Source organism: Watersipora subatra, chromosome 6 (genome assembly GCF_963576615.1).
Source record: "Watersipora subatra chromosome 6, tzWatSuba1.1, whole genome shotgun sequence".
In the NCBI taxonomy this organism is placed as follows: domain Eukaryota; kingdom Metazoa; phylum Bryozoa; class Gymnolaemata; order Cheilostomatida; family Watersiporidae; genus Watersipora; species Watersipora subatra.
The window spans coordinates 49,641,142-49,653,424 of record NC_088713.1 but is presented as its reverse complement, the minus strand read 5'-3'; the positions used below and the strand labels follow the sequence as shown (position 1 = coordinate 49,653,424).

Sequence of the window (12,283 nt, the reverse complement as noted above, 5' to 3'; positions counted from 1 at the left end):
CTTTGTATTGATTATTGTTCAGATGGTGATTCTGATGAAAACAAATTTCAACGTCTTCTATTTTATTGTGTTATTTATCAGTTTTTGCATCTTCTCTTATCTAAATTTATCATGGAGAGTAACTAGTCACACTAAAGGTTAAGGTTTTTGTAAAGTCTTCATGTTGTATGAGCAGAGATTTTTCATAGTTTGGGGGAAAGACTCAGCATATTTTACCCTTTTCTTCTCTGATAATTCCTCATCACCATATGCTTTGCCAGTTTTAATTGAAGCTACACTCAATACACATCTATTAGTACTTTAATAGTAGTAGATTTACTAGTGTAACATTATAGTGGTAGATTTATTAGTGTACCGTTACAGTAGTAGAGTTATAAGCATACAATTATGGTGGTGCAGTTATTAGTGTACCGTGATAGCAGCAGACTTACTAGTTTTCTATTACAGTACTAGAGTTACTGGTGTGCCATTTAAATAGTGAAATTACTTGTATATCCTTATAATGCAGTGCACATAATCTTATTAATTTTGTCATAATTTTTAGTCGTTGGTTTCTTTGCAGCGCAGTAAAACAAATATTGCTTTACTCTAGGTGCCAATTCTGTCGCTCTAGAACATTCTATCAGTTTTACTTTAAAGGCAAATATGTTTGGCCATGAATTTATTATTGCAGGTCCTAAACTCAATTGTTGCAATCCTCTTAGTTTACCACCAATAATGTGATTCTATACTTATATATTGTCGGTGTATTTACATGTATCATAAGGTAAATACATGCACTCATGACAGTGTGTGAATAACCTGTATGCTCTGATAGCCCAAACACTTTCACTCAGTCCCTTTAAGGTTGAGTTATTCATGTTCAACTGTATGTTTTATTAGAAATGTATTCTTGCAGGCCGTACACGCCAATACCAGAAAGGGATGAAGACATAACCACACTGTTCATGGACACGCTAGTCACTGACAGGAAGTGAGTCCCAATTTGTTCGATCGTTGTTATGTTCATACATACTGTATTTCGGTTAGTATTTAAAGTGTATATAAAGTGTACAGGTGATGACGGTATAATGTGTACGGTTGATAACTTTATAAAGTGTACAGGTGATGACTCTATAAAGTGTAGATGTGATGACTGTGTAAAGTGTAGAGGTGATGACTGTATAAAGTGAATGGATGATGACTGTATACATTGTACAAGTGGTGACTGTATAAAGTGTACAGGTGATGACTGTATAAAGTGTACAGGTGATAACCGTATAAAGTGTACAGGTGATGACTATATAAAGTGTACATGTGATGACTGTATAAAGTGTACAGGTGATGACTGTATAAAGTGTACATTGGATGACTGGTCAAAGGGTACAGGTGCTGACTGTATAAAGTCTGCAGGGGATGACTGTATAAAGTGTACAGGGGATGACTGTATAAAGAGTACAGGTGATGACTGTATAAAGTGTACAGGGGATGACTGTATAAAGTGTACAGAGGATGACTGGTCACAGGGTACAGGTGATGACTGTATAAAGTATTCAGGTGATGACTGTATAAAGTGTACAGGTTATAACCGTATAAAATGTACAGGTGATGACTGTATAAAGTGTACAGGTGATGACTGTGTAAACCATATAAACTGTATAATGATTCTAACTAGGGATGCTAAAATATCATTCTTTATGTGAAATATGGACTCTTTGATGTTTTAGCACATCTACTCTTTTCTATGAGGACTTAGTCTATGCCTTACGCTACTCTATGGTCAAGGAGATCGGAGGTCAACTGGTTATTTCTGAAGAAGCTAGGCATACCCTTTTTAAGTATCTGTATACTATATACATGGTGAGTTCTTGTTTTATGTATCTATAATAATAGTCTGTACTGTAGTATAATACAATGCATATATTGCGTGTGCTTGTTTATGACTCCAATGCACATAAGTGTGCATATATTTCATAATAACATCTTACTAAGAGCAGTGACAAGTATTGTAGTTGCTTGCTGTTTGCCGTTAGCCTGGCACATTGCAAATGGCTAATTTGATAAGCCAGTTATCTACGGCTCTTACTAATAAGACTCATGAAAGCAAGTACAAAATGACGCTGCGCCGTAACGGAGAGCGGTAGCTTATTTTTACCCACATAGCGACATATCCCGCCAAATGAATTCACCAATCTTGCATAGAATAATTGGTAAGATATTTGCCTGGTGATGGAAGGCTCCCAGATCAAATCCAGCAGATTGCAAGCTTTTAATTTCAGGATATCAATAGCTATAGCAGGACAAATTGAAGTACTACCACACAAACTTCGAGATCTGTATAATAATAGATAAATTATCATATAATACAATGAGTGTATTTATATGCTAGTTTATGACTCCAATGCGCATGTGTACATATATTCCATAATAATATCTTACTAGGGACAGAGGTGGTACTATATATTGTAATTGTTGACTTACATTTAATAGGTACACATTTGAGTGCTTCTCACACAGAATCCATTATATAATTATATAATATATTCTACCCAACTGTTGACATTTAATAGGTATTCAGTCAGGTGTTTTGTTACATAAACTCCTACATATAATGATATGTATCCATATATTTTACATTCTCCTATCAAGGTATCTTTATCATAGAACACATTTTGTGAAATCAATGCGTTTCTTTTAGCTCTTCCCAGAAAACAATCAGAAAATATCTGAAGGGATACAACAACTAATAATATTTATCCATCGCCATGCCAAATAAACTAACCACTCTGACCATATTCAGGTGTGAGATATACTTCTCTATAATTCACCATACTCTTCCAGTATTCTACTCCAGCTCTCTGTATTACGTATTAGAGGTTGTAGAATAGACAACTCCAAACGTCTGTAACTTGACTTGAACATTACAGAAAATGCATTGTGAAGTTGGCATGAATAATTAGACAGTGTACAAGTTATTTCCTGTTCCATCCATTTGCTACATTTTGTTAATGTACTTACCAGGGTCTACTCATATACATGTTATTATACTGACAGGTAAACACGAGGCTGATCTGGAAACATAAATGACGACTCCGTTTATGCTAAAAATGAGTTTTCTTCTCGAGAGTTGTGTCCTCTCCGCAGGACTCACAGCGTAATGTTAGATGAATAAATGGTAAGAATAAATGGTATTTATGTTTAAAAACATGAATACATTGAGCTCTGTAGCATATAATGAGCAAGCCTAAGCTTTTTTGTGTTGTGCACTCCAACTTTTTGAAGTACAACATAAACATGATAAAACATGTCAAACAAGTGCTATCATAATAAAACAGGGAATAACAAGAATAATTATAACAATGTGCTGATATATTATTCCTGTTTTTTCTCTTTAGTTCGTGTTCAATCTTTCAAATAAGCAAATATAAGAACACTTTGAGATGCTTTCAATGTAAAAGCTTAACAAAAATCAACATCCTTGAATCAGCTTTTACAAAAACACCAGATCACAGTCATTGATGTCCTCACATCAACTCTTTTTCCTAATAAAATGATATCATCAGCTTCTGGCTCACATGCTTTCCATTTTCCGACCAATCAATATCTTATCAGGTGACGGCATCTGGCAACAGTTTTGTTCATATTTTCCAAGCAAATTTATTTTCATGCCTCCAGCTTTACTTCTATTATAGCACTAGTAGAGTTTTCATGACATCCAAAGTGTTTGTAAGACAGTTGGAAGTGACGCTACGAACAATTGATGGCAGTTTGATGAGTGTCTCTATAGGTTAAATATTGTCTATAAAATTGTTTGTATTCCTATTTTATATCAGGAGTTGTCTGTCACCTTTTGCTGTAGGCTGAGAACACTTCCATGAACAATGGGAGATTGTAGTAAAGCAAAATACCATAGCTTAGTAAACAAGTTTGACTACTCCTGCTAGCCGTATAGCTCAAATCATAACTACCATGTACAACTTTTATCATATTTTCTAGGTGAAACAGACACGCTGATTGCGATTTTATTGTACTTAAAATTAAGATTGACCCACTAACTTTTAAAGTAATGAAGGCTTTTTTACAGCGTTTTAATATCGGTCTCGAAAACAACACAATTGACACAACAAGCTCCGCCCATAAATATTTGACGTAGCATAGCTTTTTAGGAATGGAAATTAGGGATGTTTAGTCTGATTTAGAATGATAGAGATGGATGTCTTAAAACACATTGTTATTTAAATTCAGCCTTCAAAATAATTTCAGTCTTTTCTGAAAGGTAGATGAGCTATTTAACATTTCATATTTAAAAATAAGCTAAAAAAAGTGTGATAAAAACGCTAGATTGTGATAAAATCGTGTTTTTGAGCTCATTTTTCTTGATGTTCAGCCTATTAAACATCCTGTAACTAGCTACAAGCAATTTTAAATATTTTATCTACCTTTCAGAAACGACATATTATTTTGAAAGCTGAATTTAGAAAATAATGGGTTTAATATACCCATCTGTATTTCTTTTTTAGTGCTTCAAGCATGACTTCAGACAGACAGACACGGCTCTTATTTATAGTAAAGATCCTTATTGCTATTGTCCTTCTGCACTGAACTTGTAGTATAACTTTAGTCAGTGCTTCATAATAAAACTGTTTTCTAACAAATACACATATATATATATATTCACAGGTTAGTGGTCTTCTTACTGCTCTTGAGTCTCAATGTAGGGGCAGTAGAGCTAAAAACAGAGGGTTTCCTTGTACCCTGTGAACCCTGTTTCGCACACTAACTGCAAATGCAAGTATGTGATTTATTAGACCTAGCGACATTAAATTTGGAGTAGTCAGCACAATATTGTGAGGAAACAACTCCTTTTGTACCTCTTCATTTTAGCATATTCATGAATCTTAGCCTAATAAAATAGTGGTAAAAGATTTAGTCAATAATAAAGTTATTTTATTTGATGATACGCAAAGTGGGAGGGTCAGTATTTTTTTCTGTAAACAATATAGTTGAACTTCAAGACGTGAGTTTAATTCATACTGTGATCAAACTCGTACATCGGTCAAACTGAATATCAATTGAATTAATCCCACTTACAATCACTGATATCAAGTTAATGCATTTCTGTGCTGGAAAAAATGAAATCTGTGAATTATGGAAATAATCAGGTTTTCTAAATAATAAATACTTAAATATCATCTAACAGTGCATGATAAAAGCAAAGAAAAAGTGTTACTACGTCAAAGAAGGATATTATTTAACTGTCTAACTTTAGCAAGGATTATTACAGCCAATAGAAGTGGAGGTGGCTGAAGCAGAGCATTTTCTCAACTTTAAACATGAAGGGCACACTTGGTGACAAAATCAACATTTATATGGATTAATTCCATGTTTTTCATCGAATACAAGAAATCATGTATTTGCAAGACAATAATCTGTTTTATTAACTTTCAACTTAAACTTAACATTGTTTATTTAATCATCACTCTTATTATTAGTTATATTCTCATCTGTTATATCAACTGTTGCTAATCACTTCTGTATTAACAGATAAAATGAAAGTATATATGACAATTATTTATTCGAAGTTATCAACACTTTGTTTACTCATTGTGGCTAGCTTGGTGACCTTGACCCAAAACCTTTATTCACGGCAATAATAATTATTTCCAGATCTCTCTGTTTCGCTACCTTTTGGTTGATAGCATCTTTGGTTTTGATTTGATCCCTCTGTATTTATTTTTCCTGTATCTACACAAAGAGTGTAATCATCTACATTTATTATACTGCCAGGCAAATAAGAGGTTGGCTGGAAAGACCAGTGAGGATCCCGTGTATCCTAAAATTGAGCTTCTCTCTAAAGAATTGTGCCCCTTATGCAGAAATCCCAAAGGAATGTGGAATGAAGAAACGGTAAGTTTTAAAAGTATCAAAACATTGAGCTCTCTAACATAGCACGAAGCATGCATGTTTCTATCTAAGCAGGTAGAAGTTCACCGTTAATGTTAAATTTCTCTAGATCTTGATATCCAATAACTCTGCCATCTCTGGTGATCAAATCCAACTCTCGCATTATTGTCACCTGCAATGAGCAACTCATCTTTGCTGGGTTGATTTTTATTTTTATCAAGCATTTCAACTGATTGCAAAAGTTTTTCTTGGTTTTTTTTCAAAATCTTTCATAGTGGAAATACAAACGCTTATGATAGACAAGTACTCATTTTTCTGTAATGGCAAGTGCAGAGTCATTATCCTGTCAATCACTGTGATTGGGTCTTGTTCTATTTTCTAGGCTATGTCATTTCTGGTAGCAAAGCCAACTCCAGTGCATAAACAAAGAATTGTTTATGCACTTATCTGCCAATCTAATAGAATGTGTTGCTGTTGCTCACTAAACTCCTTGATGGTGTTAGACGGGTCTCACAGAGTGGTGCGATATTAATGTGGTATATCTGAAGTTCTGTTGACAGCGTTAAGTTACGGCCACACGTAACGAATGATTCGTTCAATATGACCGAATTCACGAAATTAACAGAATTCACAGACTTATCCAGCCGAATATCACAGAATTATCTGAGCTGTGCATGCACACCGAATTCGTTGATGAAAAGTTTCTAATTGGTTAGACAAGTTATCAGCGAGCACGATTCTAGCATCTTTTGCGATTAGTATAGTCCAAGACAGATATCGCGACACGCAATAAATGTACGAGTGCAATTCAACTGCTTCATCTACACCTGATGAAACTGCTTAGGTTGCACTATTGTTGGTTAGCGAACATGATTCTAACATCTGTTAAAAAGAAATGATCTGTAGCCATAGTGCACAAACGATAAAAACCAACAATAGTGCAATCTAGGCCATTGTATTGCGTGTACTATGTTGAATAGCACTGGTACTTTTATTGTGTGTCGTCATACGTGTCTTGGACTATGATAATTGCAAAAGCTGATATCGTTTCGTCGACGAATTCGGTGTGCATGCACAGCTCAGATAATTCTGTTATATTCGGCCGAATAAATCTGTGAATTCTGTGAATTTCGTTTATTCGGTTGGATTGAGCGAATAATTCATTACGTGTGGCCATTCCTTTAGGCAGGTCTCACACGGAGTGCTGCAATATTAATCTGGCTTATCCGAAGTTCTGTTGTTGATGGCGTTAGACAGGTCTCGGAAAGTGCTGCTATACCAATCTGGTATATCTGACGTTCTGTTGTTGACAGAGTTAGACAGGTCTCACAGAGTGCTGTGATATTAATCTGGTTTATCTGAAGTTCTGCTGACAGCGTTAGACAGGTCTCTTGAAGTGATGCGATATCAATCTGGTATATTTTAAATTCTGTTTTGACGGCGTTAGACGGGTCTCACGAAGTGATGCGATATCAATCTGGTATATTTTAAATTCTGTTTTGACGGCATTAGACGAGTCTCGCAGAGTGCTGTGATATTACTCTGGTATATCTGAAGTGTGGTTGCCACCAGTGCAATGTTTCATTATGATTGATTTGAGCTATTACTAGCAAGAACAGGTCTACACATACAGTCATCTTTGGTCTGCTGCTGCGGCTAGCTTGAGACTAACTTTATCTTTCCTGTCTTCGAGTGCAGCCATAGCACACCTTCTGAGAAGTCTAGTCAGACTGTATGTTGGGCATTTTACTTCAATCTAACGGGATGCCTAATTATACCCCTGTTTGGAGCTGGTAGTGCCAGTTTAGTCTCCAGCAATACGACCCTCCAAGCAGGTTGTGTATTATCTGATAGCAGGTGCAAGTATCAGGTGCGGTGGGTAAAGTTAATATACAGTAGACGCTCCTACACCGTAAATGATCTATTCCAGGAACCTTTACCTTATACGATTATCTGCAGTGGTAATGAATTGTCAAGGCCATCTATTATGAGTGTAATTGGTGAGTACAGTGACTATCTGTTAGTTATGTACACCCAGTCAGTAGTTACCTGTATCAGCTCATATTTATTGGATTGTTTTGTTTCTTCCAGGTTTATGATTTTCTACATTCACTCTATGCAGATGTTAGACCCTTCAACTTTCCTAAACTCCTCTCTCAGGCTCCAGAGCGGAAACACTTTAATGAAAGTGCATGAAAGGTGCATGAAAGCTCAAAGAAAATTTATAGAATATGAAATTAACAAAAATAACTCAAAATCATAACCGTAAAGATTGCTCAAGTATTACAGTTTTTGAGTATAATTATTACTAGTACTCGGGCAGTCCTGTGTGTCATGAGCAATAATCATGTGTAATAACTCTGTGCATAATTATTATATTATTATTTAATCCCTGTATAATTTATTATGGCTGGGACTCTGGAGTTATGTGTGCCATGAGGGATTTTCATGTGTAATAACAATGTGCACTATTATTCTGATAAGTGAGGACGTAGCTGAGTGGAGCAGTGGTTAGAGAGTGTCGGTATGCAAAGTCAAATATATGAGTTAAATTCCCATTTGAAGCATTTCTTTTTTTAACGCTTCAAGCGAGACTTCAAACAGACAGACACATCCCTTATTATAGTAAAGATCCTTATTGTTATTGTCCTTCTGCACTGAACTTGTAGTATAACTTTAGTCATTACTTCATAAAAAAACTGTTTTCTAACAATTGCACATATAAATATATATTTACAGGTTAGTGGTCTTCTTACTGCTATGGAGTCTCGATGGAGGGGCAGTCAAAGGGTCAGAGGGTTTCCTTGTACCTTGTGGACCCTGTTTCACACCCTAACTGTAAATGCAAGTATATGATTTATTAGACCTAGCCATATTAAATTTGGAGTAGTCAGCACAATATTGTGAGGAAATAACTCCTCTTGTACCTCTCTTCATTTCAGTATATTCATGAATCTTAGCCTAACAAAAATACTGATAAAATATTTAATCAATAATGTTATTGTATCTGATAATATGCAAAGTGAAAGGGTCAGTATTCTTTCTGTAAACAATACAGTTGAACCTCAAGGTGTGAATTTAATTCATGCTGTTATCAAACTCGTACATCAATCAACTTGAATATCAATCAAATAAATCCCATTTTCAATCACTGATATCAAGTTAATTTCTGACCTGAAAAAAATGAAATCTGTAATTTAGGGAAATAATTAGGTTTTCTAAATAATAAATACTTAAATATCATCTAACAGGGCATGATAAAAGCAAAGAAAAATTGTTACTAAGTCAAAGAAGGGTATTATTTAGCTGTCTGACTTTAGCAACGGATTATTACAGCCAATAGAAGTGGAGGTGGCTGAAGCAGAGCATTTTCTCAACTTTAAACATGAGGGGCATTCTCCTTGGTAACAAAATCGACAATGATATGGGTTAATTCCATGTTTTTCAACGAATACAAGAAACTGTATTTGCAAGACAATAAAGCTGTTTTGTTAACTTTCAATTCGAACTTAATGTTTATTTAATCATCACTCTTATTGTTAGTTATATTCTCATCAGTTATATCAACTGCTGCTAATCACTTCTGTATTAACAGATAAAATGAAAATATCTATGACAATTCTTTATGTGACGTTATCGTCATTTTGTTTACTCATTGTGGCTAACTTGGTGACCTTGACCGAAAACCTTTATTCACGGCAATCCTTATTATTTTCGGATTTCTCTGTTTGTCTACTTTTTGGTGGGTAGCGTTTTTGGTTTTTATTTGATTCCTCTGTATTTATTTTTTCTGTATCTACACAAAGAGTATAATCATCTAAATTTTATTATACTGTCAGGCAAATAAGAGGTTGGCTGGAAAGACCAGTGAGGATCCCGTGTATCCTAAAATTCAGTTTCCTTCTAAAGAGTTGTGTCCTTATGCAGGAATCCCAAAGGAATGGGGAATAAAGTAACGGTAAGGTTTAAAAGTATCATAACTTTGAGCTCTCTAACATAGCACTAAGCATGCATGTTGCTATCTAAATAAGTAGAAGTTCACCGCTAGTGTTAAATTTTTCTATACCTTGATATCCAATTACTCTGCCAACTTTGGTGATCAAGTCCAACTCTCGCATTAATGCCACCTGCAATGAGCAACTCATCTTTGCTGTCTTGATTTTTATCATGCATTTCAACTGATTCTAAAAGTTTTTCTTAGTTTCAACAAAATTTTCCATAGTGGAAACGCAGGTGCTTATGATAGACAAGTACACATTTCTCTGTAATGGCAAGTGCAGAGTCATTATCCTGTCAATCACTGTGATTGGGTCTTGTTCTATTTTCTAGGCTATGTCATTTCTGGTAGCAAAGCCAACTCCAGTCTTTCTTTGTTTATGCACTTCTCTGCCACTCTAATAGAATGTGTTGCTGCTGCTCACTAAACTCCTTGATGGCGTTAGACGGGTCTCACAGAGTGCTGCGATATTAATGTGGTATATCTAAAGTTCTGTTGTTGACAGCGTTAAATTACGGCCACATGTAACGAAGGGTTTGTTCAATATGACCGAATTCACGAAATTAACAGAATTCACAGATTTATCCAGCCGAATATCACAGAATTATTTGAGCTGTGCATGCACACCGGATTCGTCGACGAAGCGTTTTTAATTGATTAGACAAGTTATCAGCGAGCATGATTCTAGCAGCTTTTGCAATTAGTATAGTCCAATACACGTATCGCGACACACAATAAAAGTACGAGTGCTATTCAACTGTTTCAACTACACCTGATGAAATTGCTTAAGCCTGGTTCCCATATACGTCGCAAAGCACCGGCGGTAATATCGCGCAGCAAAACACTTGCGGTGCTCGGCGCAGTTTAATGTTCACATAAAAGCCACATCGTTAATGATATCGTAAACAGAATTGCGTAATCAAATAAACTGTTCGCTCGCCATAACGTTCCTATAATGGTGACCTTTACCCGTACAATGCATTTCGGGAAGGTTTTGCCTGCGGTCGTTTGCGAAATTTGAACAGCGCTAAACTATTGCGATGCCGCCGGCAACTACCGGCGGTCCTCGGCGATCCTCGGCGCATAAGTTCCCATTTCATCGCTAATAGCCTGCGGTGTGTCGCCGGGGCTTTGCGACGTATATGGGAACCAGGCTTTAGGTTGCGATATTGTTGGTTAGCGAGCACAATTCTAACATCTCTTAAAGTTTACGTAGTTCGAAGCAAATATGGCGACATGCAAGAAAAATATTACGGCAATTTACCATAGTAAATACGATGGAACTGACTTGATTGCGCTAAAGAGGACAATGCTTTTACCACATAACTTTTGCTGCTAAAAAGAAAATTGTTATTATTATAAAAGAAACGATCTGTAGCCATAGTGTACAAACGATAAAAACCAACAATAGCACAATCTAGGCCATTGCATTGTGTGTACTATGTTGAATAGCACTGGTACTTTTATTGTGTGTCGTCATACATGTCTTGGACTATGATAATTGCAAAACTGCCAATTAAAAGCGCTTTGGTGTGCATGCACCGCTCACATAATTTTGTTATATTCAGCCCAATAACTCTGTGACTTTCGTGAATTCGGTCGGATTGAGCGAATAATTTGTTACGTGTGTCCATACCTTTAGACAGGTCTCACACAGAGTGCTGCAATATTAATCTGGTTTATCTGAAGTTATGTTTTTGACGGCGTTGGACCGGTCTCGCAGAGTGCTGTGATATTAATCTGGTATATCTAAAGTTCTGTTGTTGACAGCGTTAGACGGGTCTCACAAAGTGATGCACTACAATCTGATATATTTCAAGTTCTGTTTTTGACAGCGTTAGACGGGTCTCGCAGAGTGCTGTGATATTAATCTGGTATATCTAAAGTGTTGTTGCCACCAATGCAATTTTTCATTATGATTGATTTGAGCTATCACTACCAAGATCTCTTCTGCAATTCTCAAGATGCTCTTGTTAGTCCTTTTTTTCCTTCCTAGCTGATATTTCAGTGAGTGATGGCGCTAGAGCTCCACAGCGAGAACCTTTTTTTAGCTGGATGATGGTCGAGCTGGTATGATTAGTATTGATTTGAGTCATTTCCATAAAACTGCATGTAAAAGGTTTTCGCTCTACTAGAATATTCTTTTGGCACTAGAGATATATAATCTAGCAAGCAAGAACAGGTCTACACATACTGTCATCTTTGGTCTGCTGCTGCGGCTAGCTGAAGACTAACTTTTTTTTTCCTGTCTTTGAGTGTGGCCATAGCACACTCTATAGCACCTTCTGGGAAGTCTAGTCAGACTTTATGTTGGGTATTTTACTTCATTCCAACAAAACGCCCAAATACACCCCAGTTTGGAGCTGGTAGTGCCAGTTTAGTCTCCGGCATTACGGCCCTCGA

The 12,283-nt window shown here is 36.1% G+C and overlaps 1 long non-coding RNA gene across 1 annotated transcript; it reads left to right on the top strand.

The window, feature by feature from the left end:
• Window positions 1–898: 898 nt before the first annotated feature.
• Window positions 899–2,769, top strand: LOC137399013 (uncharacterized). The gene is made up of 3 exons (XR_010979116.1): window positions 899–973; window positions 1,707–1,839; window positions 2,678–2,769. It is a non-coding gene; the product is annotated as an uncharacterized lncRNA (long non-coding RNA).
• Window positions 2,770–12,283: the final 9,514 nt, after the last annotated feature.